Source organism: Jaculus jaculus, chromosome 11 (assembly GCF_020740685.1).
Source record: "Jaculus jaculus isolate mJacJac1 chromosome 11, mJacJac1.mat.Y.cur, whole genome shotgun sequence".
NCBI lineage: Eukaryota > Metazoa > Chordata > Mammalia > Rodentia > Dipodidae > Jaculus > Jaculus jaculus.
In genome coordinates this window covers 20,356,050-20,368,390 of record NC_059112.1, presented here as the reverse complement: position 1 = coordinate 20,368,390, position 12,341 = coordinate 20,356,050, and the positions used below count along the sequence as shown (strand labels likewise).

Genomic DNA, 12,341 nt, shown 5'->3' with positions numbered 1-12,341 from the left:
TGAGGGTGGGAAGATTGTGCGTGCCACACGGTGGGAAGGAGTGTCCTAAGGCATTCCACACACCCCCACAGAGACTGTTGTATTCATGACACCACGGTCAACACCAGCGTCCCCAGTGAGTGTGACCCTCTGTGGAATGGGGGCCAGGAAGAAGGGATATGAAGGGATAACACAACTTGCGGGAGACCATCACATAATTTGTCCATAATATAAAGATGCCAATTAATGAAATAAAATTTAACAAAAGTAAAGAGAGACCTAAACATGCTTCAGCAAATGAAAAAAATAAAAAAGAACAGTATTAACAGTAACCTATCTTAATGTTGTTTAGAAATTTAATAGTGCTTTAGTAGAGGTAAACTCATGGCATAGTGTCCCAAGAAAAGGAGGCTTCTTCTCATCTGTCTCAGTTTGCATTATCTTCTCTGTTTATATTGTTGCTTAGTGATTGTGGCTGCTTATATTCGTATGGTTATGTTGCACATTCCTGTAATATTATCATCTTGTAATACTGAAACTCTCTGTCTGCTGAAATCCAGCTTCTCACTTCCTCCTCCTTCCAGCCCCTCATGCCCACTGGGGCACTTTTTATTACTCTAAGTTCTTCTACTTTAGTACTTCAGATCATTGAGACCATGTAGCATTCACCCGTTGTGACTTACCTAGTACTTTCAGAGTTGTACTCTTAATGTTCATCCATATTGCACCAGGGGATGAGATTCATTTATATTTAAATGCTGAATGATACTCCACATCATATCAATATCACATTCTCTTTATCTAATTTATTTAATTATACACTTATTAATTTTATTATTAAAACATACTGTTAGCTATTAATAGACATCTCTGTTCATTCGTCTTCTTAGTTATTGTAAATAATGCTGAAAATGTCTGTTTAAGATCTTCTTTTCAACTCTTCTGAATGCACCCATGTGTTGGTTTGAGTGACTGGGGGAAAATGTCCAATATCTGTCCAAGAAACCCATATTCTATGCTACTCAGCAGCAAACAACCTGACATGATGCACACATAAGTGCAATAGTGGCTCATGGCCATGGTTGGTAACTAACTGCTCTTGAATCGGCTAATGGATCCATTCAATGGAATGGAACCCATAGCACAATCTAGGAAACAAGTCAGAACCATATCCAAAAAAAGAGCCTGTTCTCCATTACCAAGCTCTCACCAACTATGGGCTATATGAGGGCCTACACCTATTAAATTCTCTCCAAAATAATAATGGTTATTCCATTCATCTGGTGCTGACTTCACTCTCCATTGGAGAATTTGCTTCTTTTTCAGATGAATGCAGAACCTGAGGAGAGAATTAGCCCATCACACCTCACCAGGGTCCCAGCTGAAACAATAGAGTAGTTGGGGAAAAGAACAAGAGTGGTGAACCTGGTACCAGCACATGGGTGAAGGAGATAGACATAGAGAACACTCAACTCCTACCAAACCAGAAATCCAGAGAGACAAATGCTCCTAAGACCTCATCACTGAAGTGGACCTAAAAGGAACCTAACATGGCTCAGGGAACTTTGTGGAAGAGGGGGCTGAAAGATTGTTAGAGCCAGGTGTGGGGACATTATGCACAGAAACATTGCCTCTTACCCATAACTGATGGCTAACCACACAATGCATGACCCTAATATTCTCCAATGAGGAGGGTGCCTATGGAGGAGGGAGGACAGAGAGGAGGATAACTAGGGTACCAACATGGCTGTATACACAGTGTATATATAATTAATACTAAAAAATAAATGTTCCCATAGCCTCCAGTGTTTGTGATTAAGTCTCCTGCTTAGGCCAGTTAGTGAAGGCTTTGTGGGGTAGATTATTCTAGAAGGGGTATCACCAAGGAGAGAATAGATGATGAACTGTTTCAGCCCATTGGGTGTTCAGAGCTTGCTCTCTTAGATTGCTTTCTCGCTGCTGCTGATACATGATGTCAGCCAGTTGCCTGTTTTCTCCCCCATGGTGGAATTTCCTTAAAACTGTAAGTCTGAACTAAATACTTTCCTCCTAGAGGCTGTTCTAGCCAGGTCTTTCCCCAGCAATTAGAAGGCAACTGCTAAAGCACAGAAGTGATATTGCTGGAACACAGGGGGATTTTAATTTTTTTTTTTTTACTATATTTGAAAATATCACCTGTTGTTCACAGCAACCACACTCTTTTTCTTTCAGCAAGACTGAAGAAATGTTCTGATTTCTCCACATCTTCATCAACATTCTCTTTTCTATTTAACACACATCCTTCCACTGGGTGTGATATGATATCCCAATGTCAAATGAAGAATGTGAGTGTGGTAGTTGAGATACAAAATGATCCATTTAAGATCCCATATTTTATACTTAATTACCAGCTGATGGCAATATTCTGGAAGGTTGTAGAACCTTTAGTAGTTGGAAACTTGCTAAAAGAAATGCATCATTTGTGTGCGTGTGCTTACGTGAATGCATGTGTGTGTGTGTGTGTGTGTGTGTGTGTGTGTGTGTGTGTGTCTGTCTGTCTGTCTGTCTGTCTGTCTGTCTGTCTGTGTGGGGGGATAGACTTGAGATAGTAAAACCAGGTCCCATGTGGTGTTCTTTCATATCCTGTGCTACAAAGTGACAGTTGCTGACACCTGATTCCCACTCCTGCTCTCCTCCCCCTCTCCATGATGGAACCTACCCTCTAGAATTACAAGTATAATTAAATATTTTTCTTTCCATAAGTTTTTTCTGGTCCAGTATTTTGTCTCAGCCTTGAGAAAGCATTGTAAACATTGAACTATTTACATTCATTTGTTTGTCAGGTATGGATACTAGTTGGAGAAAGATCAGTTTAAATCTTTTGCCCATTTTTATTAAGTTGGACTTATTTATTCAACTGATTTGTACAAATTCTTTAAATAAATATTAACTTTCTATCAGCTACAATTTGCAAACATTTCCATCCATCCTGTGGGCTATCTTCTCTCCCTAAAGATTGTGTTTTGTTTTGTTTTTTTCTGCACAGAAGCTTTTATTTTTGTTTTGTTTTCAGTTTACCTATTTGCTTTATTCTTTGTTGGTTCATTTTGCCCCATTGTTTTGCACATCTGTCTTCATGTGAGTGCTACCCTGTGTTCACTACCTTGGTTTCAGAATATGTCACTGGACTTTTATAATATCTTTAATAATTTCCATACTTCCGGTACTCTTTCTATGAACTTCTAGTTTAATAACAGATTAACTAAAACATAACTCATTTGATCTTAACTTTTCCTTTTTCAAATGTATAGCTCTGTTGTTTTCAGTATATTAACAGAATTGTTAAGCCTATCACTGGGCACGTTAGGCTTATAAGCAGCCACTATCTTTCCTTGCCACAGACATTTTGGCAAACATCCTAGTGATTTTCATCTCCGTAGATTTGTCCCTAAGTAAAAAAATCATATAAGTTAAATAATTCAGTATATGATCTTCTGTGACTAGCTTTTTTTTCACATTGTGTATAAACATATATTATAATAATATATACCGATGCTTCATTCCTTTATATATGAAAATAATACATAATTATATTAATAAGCAGTTTGTTTATTTATCCTTCAATGGATGAATAATTGAGGTATCTCTAGCTTCTGTCTCATAAAAATAGCAACATAGAACTTTCCATCAGGAGTTAAGATACATTTCCTGGACGACATTCTGTAAATACATGATACAGAGATATATATCATTTACATGAAGCTTAATCCATTAGTCATAAGTTATAAACACATAGACATATAACTGCAATGCCAACTTAATATGAAATATCAATGCTATTTGTAACAGAAATCTTTAAAATCAACTAGGTCCATGCATTTGAACTCAGTCTCACCAAAAATCCTAGGCTTGTATTGAAAATATCATCTGAATGGCACATGAAAGACTATTGCTCATACACGTTATGTTAGGACTTCTGGTTCTCTATACTGGTAGGAGTAGAATATCAAACTAACAATGACAGAGAAAGAGAGTTTAAGTAATTCACTCCATAATTATGAGGACTGACAAATATTAAGCTTTTTGGTCCAAAAACGGGCTGAAAACTCAGGCAGGATTCACTGTATGTTTGTGACATCATTCCTTTGTTGCACTCAAGGCCTTAATCTTTCACATTATGACTTCAAGTAAAATAATTTTTTATATGAATCTTCCTTGCAATACCTAAATTAGGGTTTGACAAAATAACTGGCAATTATTGCCTAACAAAAATCAACTCATGAAGTTAACCATAATCGTTAGTATTTTTTTTTCATTAACTTAGCTGTGCTTTTAAAGTGAGAGTCAAATGTTTGTGTTTCTAATGCAGTATTTTAAATTTTGAAATAATTGAATGCAATACTTATGACTCACTACAGAACATTCTTTTCTACTGTTTCCCATTGCTCGTTTCCTCTTGGTACTTCTGCTCACATCATCATTTTTCATGAAAAAGTACTTAAATTTGTATTATGGCACAGGATTTGGGAGCGATGATTGCAAGGGGGAAAGAAAGTCAACTATTCGCATTAGAATAGAAAGAGGGTCATTCATATCCACTCCACCTGACTCTCAAGAGCACATTTTTTCTTGACTAATATACATGGTTGTCAACTGTAATGCTGCTGTGCATAGAGGTATGGAACACTCTCCAAGTAAATATTGTCCCCATAAGCCTTCAACTCTAGACAGGTGGTAATTTTACCTTGAATTATAGCTAAGGCTCTTCAAGAAAATTTCACCCCAGAGATATTTGTTTTAACTCTGTGGAATCATCCAGAACTATGGGAGTATATTATACTAATAAGAAAAAAAAATATTCAATCCTAAAGGATTTCATTCCTACAGATATGTCTAATGTTCTACTATTTTCAGTTCTAGGAATACATCCACTTTTCAGATGAACAATCCACAAGGTTGAGTAAATCTTCTTCAAAATGAACTAAACAGTATCCCCACTATGGAGCTCAAGACAATTTTGAACTGTTAATCATATGGCATTTCAAGAACAGAATTAGAGGTGATGCTGTTTTATACATCTTGAATGTTAAATAGCAAGTTCAAAAACTTCTTCAAAAAATCACTTATAAGGTCTAAAACAATGCTTTCTTCAGACAAATATTTTAATATCCTTTTTAAAAATCACTTTGTGGCCGGGCGTAGTGGCACAGGCCTTTAATATCAGCACACAAGAGGCAGAGCTAGGAGGATTGCTGTGAGTTTGAGGCCACCCTGAGACTCCATAGTGAATTCCAGGTCAGCCTGGACTAGAGTGAGTGAGACCCTACCTCACCAACCAAAAAAAAAAAAAAAAAAAAAAATTCACTTTGCTTCAAAACTATTTCTGGGTCAAAATAATAAAATTTATTTCTATTCTGATTTTAATGCAAATATTTTTATTCAATAAAGTTTTCTAAAAAATAAGACATAATAAAAATGAAAGTTTGATTAATATCCATTTCAAATGAGTTGTTTTTAAAATGTGATATTAAAAAGAAGGGGAAAGAAATGTAACTGAACTTCATTAGACATAAGCTTACGAAAAGAACTTTAATAGGATAATTAAAATTATAGAATTTTACAGTGATAGAGTTAACAATAATTTTACCTGGAAAGAAAATTAAAGTAATAAATAGAAAATATTTACATTTTTTTGCATGAAAATAAAAATATGGATCAGTGTTGCTAAATCAATGGAATTATTAAATTTTTGTTAGGTAGTTTAAATTAGTAATGGAACTAGCCTGCTTAAACTTTTACTTTTTATATCACTTATATGACTTTCAGAGTACTTTTGAAGTTTAGTCCTGATGTCAAACAATCATATGTAATTTATATTCCATTAAGTATTTTAACAATGACACTAATTCCAACCATTTAAATGGTATATCATGAAACATAAAAAGCAACCTTGACGATATTTGACTAAATAAGTTCATTTTTTTCATTTTGGTCTTTATATTCTTCTAAAATTATGATTATTAGTCATTCTACTTTCAGAATAGCCAGAGCACTAGCTTATGAAAGTAAAACCCAAAAATGAAATCATCACATTTGCTCCTAGGTATTACCTTAGGTATAATATATGACAGTATTGCCTACATTAAATGATGAGAGATATTTATTTGCAAGTTTCTCTTTTTTTTCATTACATTCTCCTTTCTGCTTGTTGTGTTAATGCATCCCAAATTATATGGCATGTGGAATATTTATTTTTTGATGATTATGGAAAAAGGGCTTATAGCATTTTGTCATTAATTGTGATGCTAGATGTGCTTCTGAGTATTTATTTACTATATTAACACCAAATTAAACTGTTTTAACTGAACTTTGACATCATTTAAATGAAGAAACAGTACTAATACTGATTTTTAACTAGTGCACAAATGTGATAGTTAATGCCATCATTTACAAAGTTCTTAATTGACAAAACTGTAATATATAAAAAGTCTATTACATCATTTTAAAATTAAATCAAATATCATATTACAAAAATATACTTAGTAATCTTAGGATAAATTCTAGCTATAATGTCTTTCAATTAAAATTTTATTTCTCATGACCAGTATACAATAAATGAATACTTCTCTCATGAATGTGTGATTAAATCTAAGTTTCACAAGGACACAATCCTGCATGGCTTAAATCATGCAATAAAATCATATCTAGTAGGAACATTCTTCAGAGCTGCATAATTTTTTTTAATTTTTATTTTTTATTTATTTGAGAGCGACAGACACAGAGAGAAAGACAGATAGAGAGAGAATGGGTGCGCCAGGGCTTCCAGCCTCTGCAAACGAACTCCAGACGCGTGCGCCCCCTTGTGCATCTGGCTAATGTGGGACCTGGGGAACCGAGCCTCGAACCGGGGTCCTTAGGCTTCACAGGCGAGCGCTTAACCGCTAAGCCATCTCTCCAGCCCAGAGCTGCATAATTTAATTAATAATCTACTAGGGGTTGGTAGTGGAGTCAAGAGCACTTCAATAGTAAAATTTAATTTAATAAAAATCTGATTATATACTAAAATGGCATTCGCACTGCAATCAGCATTTGTCATGCAGCTGTTGTGTTCAACTCATCGATATGTAAACAAGCAAAACATCAGCTTTCTGGGGGATTTACCAAACCTTTTGAATATAGTATAATTTTTTAAGTGCTAAAAATGCACCTTCAAATTTCTATCTCATTGTCAACAACTAAGAAGTTGTCATTCTCATTCTTGCAAGAAAACAGCTGAATAAACACAAAACGTAAAGGTTTTCTCGAGCCCATGAGAAAACAGGTCTCTCTTTCCCTTCTGCTCCCCTGCTTCCTTTAGTCACTTTGCACCTGAAGCTTTTGGCTTTCATGCCCCAACCATTGACCAAAGGCTGGACCACTTAAGGTCAGCTCCCCATCACTCTGCTCGACACAGACACTGGAGTGATTGAAAGTGGATTCAATGTCAGCCTCACCATCTGGCTACTTATGCATGGGAAGGAAGTTGGCAGGATCATTGGAAAGAACGGAGAATCAGTTAAGAAGATGCGCAAGGAGAGTGGTGCACGTATCTGCATCTCAGAAGGGAGTGGTCCTGAGAGAACTATCACCTTGGCTGGGCCCACTAAGGCCATCTTCAAAGCCTTCACTATGATCACTGATAAACTGGAAGAGGTCACTAGCAGCCCTATGACTAACAGCACAGCGGCCAGTAGATCCCCAGTCACCCTAAGGCTGGTGGTACCTTCCAGTCACTGTGGCTCTCTCATGGGAGAACGTAGTTTGCCAGATCAAGGAGATATAAGAGAGGGCAGTGGCTCAGGTCCTGGTGTCAGGGGATATTTGCCTGGACTCAACTGTGCTGGCCGTCATCCTATAGTCCATCACTGAGGGTGTCAGACAGATCTGCATGGTCATGTTGGAGACTCTCTCCCAGTACCCCCACAAGGGCATGACCACCTCATACCTGCACAAGCCCTCAAGTTCTCCAGTCACCTTTGCAGGTGGTCGGGACAGGTACAGCACAGGCAGCCAATTCCCCCACACCTCCTTGTCCATGTCCCTCCACCCTGTCTGGGAGGGACCACCTCTAGAGACCTATACCATTCAAGGATAGTATGCCATTCCACAGCCAGACTTGCCCAAGCAGCACGTGTTGGCAAGGCAACACTCTCATTTTACCATGATGCAATATAACACTAGACTCTGGCATTGAATCAAACCCTCCAGAGATGAAAGGCTATTGGTCAGGTTTGGATGCGTCTGCTCAGACTACTTCTCATGGCCTCACCATTCCAAACAATTTGATTGACTGCATAATCCTGTATCAGGGAGCCAAAATCAATGATATCCATCAGATGTCTGGGGCTCATATCAAAATTGTAAACCCAGTGATAGGGTCTACTGATAGGCAGATTACCATCAGTAAGTAATTCATAGCCTGGACCACTATCTAATTGTTGCAATCAGGATCACATTGCTGTTAGAAATCACCTGACCAAGAGCAGCTCTTGGGAAAAAAAAAAAAAAAAAAAAAAAGATTTTATTTTGGCTTACAGAATCAAGGGGAAGCTCTATGATGACAGGGAAAAACAATGTCATGAGCAGAGGGTGGACATCACCTCCTGGAAAACATAAGGTGGACAATAGGAACAGAAGAGTGTGCCAAAGACTGGCAAGAGGAAACTGGCTGTAATACCCATAAGCCCGCCCCCAACAATATACTGCCTCCAGGAAGGTTTAAATCCCAAATCTTGATCAGCTGGGAACCTAGCATCCAGAACACCTAAGTTTCTGGGGAACACCTGAATCAAACCACCACACTAATCAATGTCAGGCTTTCCTGTGAGTTGGGTGGCATGGGAAGCAGCTAGAACATTGTAGATTCATCCATACAATCTGTGTAGTTTCTGAATAGTCAATGATTCCAGGTTTTAAAGTTTGTAAATTTTCAGTTTCTACACAATTTATCATCCATTCATGAATTTTTGCTTGTTTGTTTGTTTTTGTTTTTTGAGGTAGGTTCTCATTCTAGCCCAGGCTGACCTGGAATTCACTATGTCCTTTCAGGGTGGCCATGAAGTCACAGCAATCCTCCTACCTGTGCTTCCTGAGTGCTGGGATTAAAGGCATGCAACACCATGCCCAACCCCATTCATGATATTTTAATTAAAGCATTTCAATTCCTCTAAATAAAATAAAAAAGAAAGCCTGAGTTCTCAGTCATATCATTATTCCCACTTCTGGGACAGCCAAATGTAGCCAGATGCTCCCGAATCTTCTGCCTGAAGCAGAAGCTGCTGCAACAGTAACATGTAAGATAAAGGGGGCAGGTATCAAGCCAAATGGAAGCTCAAATAGGATATGTAACTGAGCAAAGCCCTCCTGTGACCACAGTCTCAAGCTATACTCCTAGGCTTCTCTAGAAACCTCACAAGAGTCTCACAGGAAAAAGTCAAGAAATAACCTCTCATAGCTTTGAAGAGGGAGAGAAAAGTGCTAACAAATAGTGACAAAAATGCTAATGCTCACCCCCCACCAAAAATGCCCAGAGTGGTGGTGCACACCTTTGATCCCAGCACTGGAGAGACAGAGGTAGGAGGATCATTATGAGTTCGAGGCCACCGTAAGAGTATGTAGCAAATTCCAGGTCAGCCTGGGATTCCCTACCTTGCAAAACCAAAATAAATAAATAAATACAAAATAAAACAATGCTAACCCTCCACAGGCTGTGTCAGGACTCTACCAGAACCTAATCCTTATGGTACGGAGGGTCATTGTTTCCTAAACCTGGATAACCAAATTGCCTCACCTTAAAGATACTGACAGGGAGCTAATATGTGCTTTTATAGGTCCCAAACCAGGGACATCCTCATACTGTAGGACTGAGATTTAATTGTAAAATTATTAAACACTTTTCCTGTCCTGATTTTAACTATGGCAACAGGTTTCTAGTATAAAACTATGGGTTAGAGATAAAAGACGAACATAGATCCCATCTAAGGAAGAGTGATTATGGCAGCTCAGAGATAAGAGGTGAAATAAAATGTATTAGTAGAACTTAGTCACTCACACCCACAGTTACAGCGAACAGAATAGTAAGAACTGCTAGCCAAGACAACAGAAAATCTTACCCAGAAGACATAGTTATCTCAGTTCCTGTTTTCCAGTAACCTATCTGCAGCTTCAAACAAAATTCAGAAGACGGACAGACTTTGTCAATCATCATTATACTTCCTATTTAAAAATCTCGACTATTCTCTCTCCTTACGTGAATGAAATCTCCTAATGCTTGTCATTTTCACTTAGTATAACTTCAAGGTTTATCCTGTGTTAGAGTTTAATTTCTTAAGGCTGCATAAGCTCCCAATGTATGGATAGATGACATTGTGCATCAAACATTTAACAGACATTGCCATTGACTCCACCATTTGGCTATAAACATGCACATCACACATACACACAATCATGCGCGCCTGGCGCACCAGTTTATTTTGCTTTACATTACTCATGTTATGGCTTTTATTGTTCTATGGGTAAAGTACCTAGAATTTTATTATGAGAAAATATAAAACTTGTGTTCAGATGGTGGTGATGGACCACAGGAATCAGGTACTTAACACCATGGAACAGTGCACTTGAAATGGCTAAAGTGGTAAATTTTGTATCACATATACTTTACTATAATGAAAAATCATATAAGGAAAACTGTCTGAATACACAAAGCAGGCAACAGAAACAGACTCAAATATGAAACAATTTAAGAATAAAAATAGAACCATTAGGGATATTTGAAAGACCTATAAATAATATGGTAAAGGCTGTCATGCAAAAAGCGAATGACATCAAGGGATCGCTCATATAAGCAAAGAGAAATGCTAAAAGTAGTTTTAAAAAGTATAGTTTGGACCTCAAATTAACTCTAAAGGCCTGCATTTCAGCAGTTTGATCCCCAGCTCGTGGCCTGAGGCACAGCTAGGAGGTGCTAAAGATGGGACATCGTGGGAGGAAGGTTTTTCATCATGGCCATGATCTTGGATGGACTCTGACCATTTCCTGTCTTTGCCTAGTGAGTTCCATGAGGTGAACAGTGTCCTCTGCCAGGGTCCCTGCTGCACTAAGGTCTTGTCCATAGACCCCCAAACTATCCAGCCAGTCTGTGGAGGACGGAAACGTCTTAAGCAATAAATATTTTTAAAGAAAGTTAACTTCCTTTTCCTATACAGCAGTTTCCAGGAATAATGTCTTTGAGAGATGCCTAAGTTAATGGGACACAGCTGAGGGAAGATTCAGTGTGCTTAGAAATCCACCAATAGACGCCTCATAAAGTAAATGGAAAGAAATGAAACAAAATGGCAAATAAATAAGTAAATAAATAAATCACAAGAAATACCAAGAACATTCTAGCAAAGAATACAGGATGATGTGTAAAGAGGTTTCATAGTGTAATTGAGATGCATGGAGTGGAAGGCATAGCAAAAACAATTTTTAATCTTCAACTACAGTAGTGAATTCTACCGTTTTTCTTTAAGTGACAGTGCCTGAGGAATTAACAATAACAACAAGAGCAAAATGGCACATACCACAGTGGGGGTGTAGGAGTTTCGTAGGACATTTCATACTGTAAATTCAGAAGAGGAATTTTACCCACTGTTGTATTTTACTTAAATTTGAAGAAACCTGAAGAGAAAGAGAAAACTTTGAATCAAATTGGGGCATTGAAGGGAGGACAGCAGGCATTCCCTATGGGAATAAGTCAGCATTAACAATCTTTTATTTCATTCAGAACCATGCAAGCTAAAAAGGGGGCGAATAGGAATATTTATGGTGTTTCAAGGACAACAACATATTAACGTAGAATCATAGTAGAGTAATTATCCGTCAGAAGTATTTGGATTTCAAAAATAAAATAAAAAAAAAAACATGACAGGGATAGGACCAATAAAGAAAATTTAATTACAACCTCAAAGTCATGCCCCTTTATACCACCACAATGCCAGAAACTTAAAGTACTGTTAGTACCTACTCTTAACGTTCTCGCATATGGTTAAGTGACTGCAATCACTTTGAAAAACTATTTGGCACAATCTGCTTGAGTATAGCACATCCACAGACTATGAGCAAGGAATCGTCTCCAGAGAATGAGTGCACAAGTGTGCTGAACAGGCACAAGGGTGTTTATTGTATCCATGTGTCTCATGGCCCCAAGTCGGGAACAATTCAAATGTGTAGCATCAATGGAGAAATTAAAATGAATTCAGTTCAGCTGTCAGTAACCTGAATGCATTTCCCAGTCACAATGCTACCTGAAAATCATTAAGCAGAAATATATGCGTGTGTATATATATATTCACATTTACATTTAC

At 37.5% G+C, this 12,341-nt stretch overlaps 1 pseudogene; it reads left to right on the top strand.

Annotated features, from left to right (window-relative positions):
• LOC101599074 overlaps positions 1–8,408 on the top strand; it is a 37,453-nt pseudogene extending 29,045 nt beyond the window's left edge.
• The last annotated feature ends 3,933 nt before the right edge of the window (positions 8,409–12,341 follow it).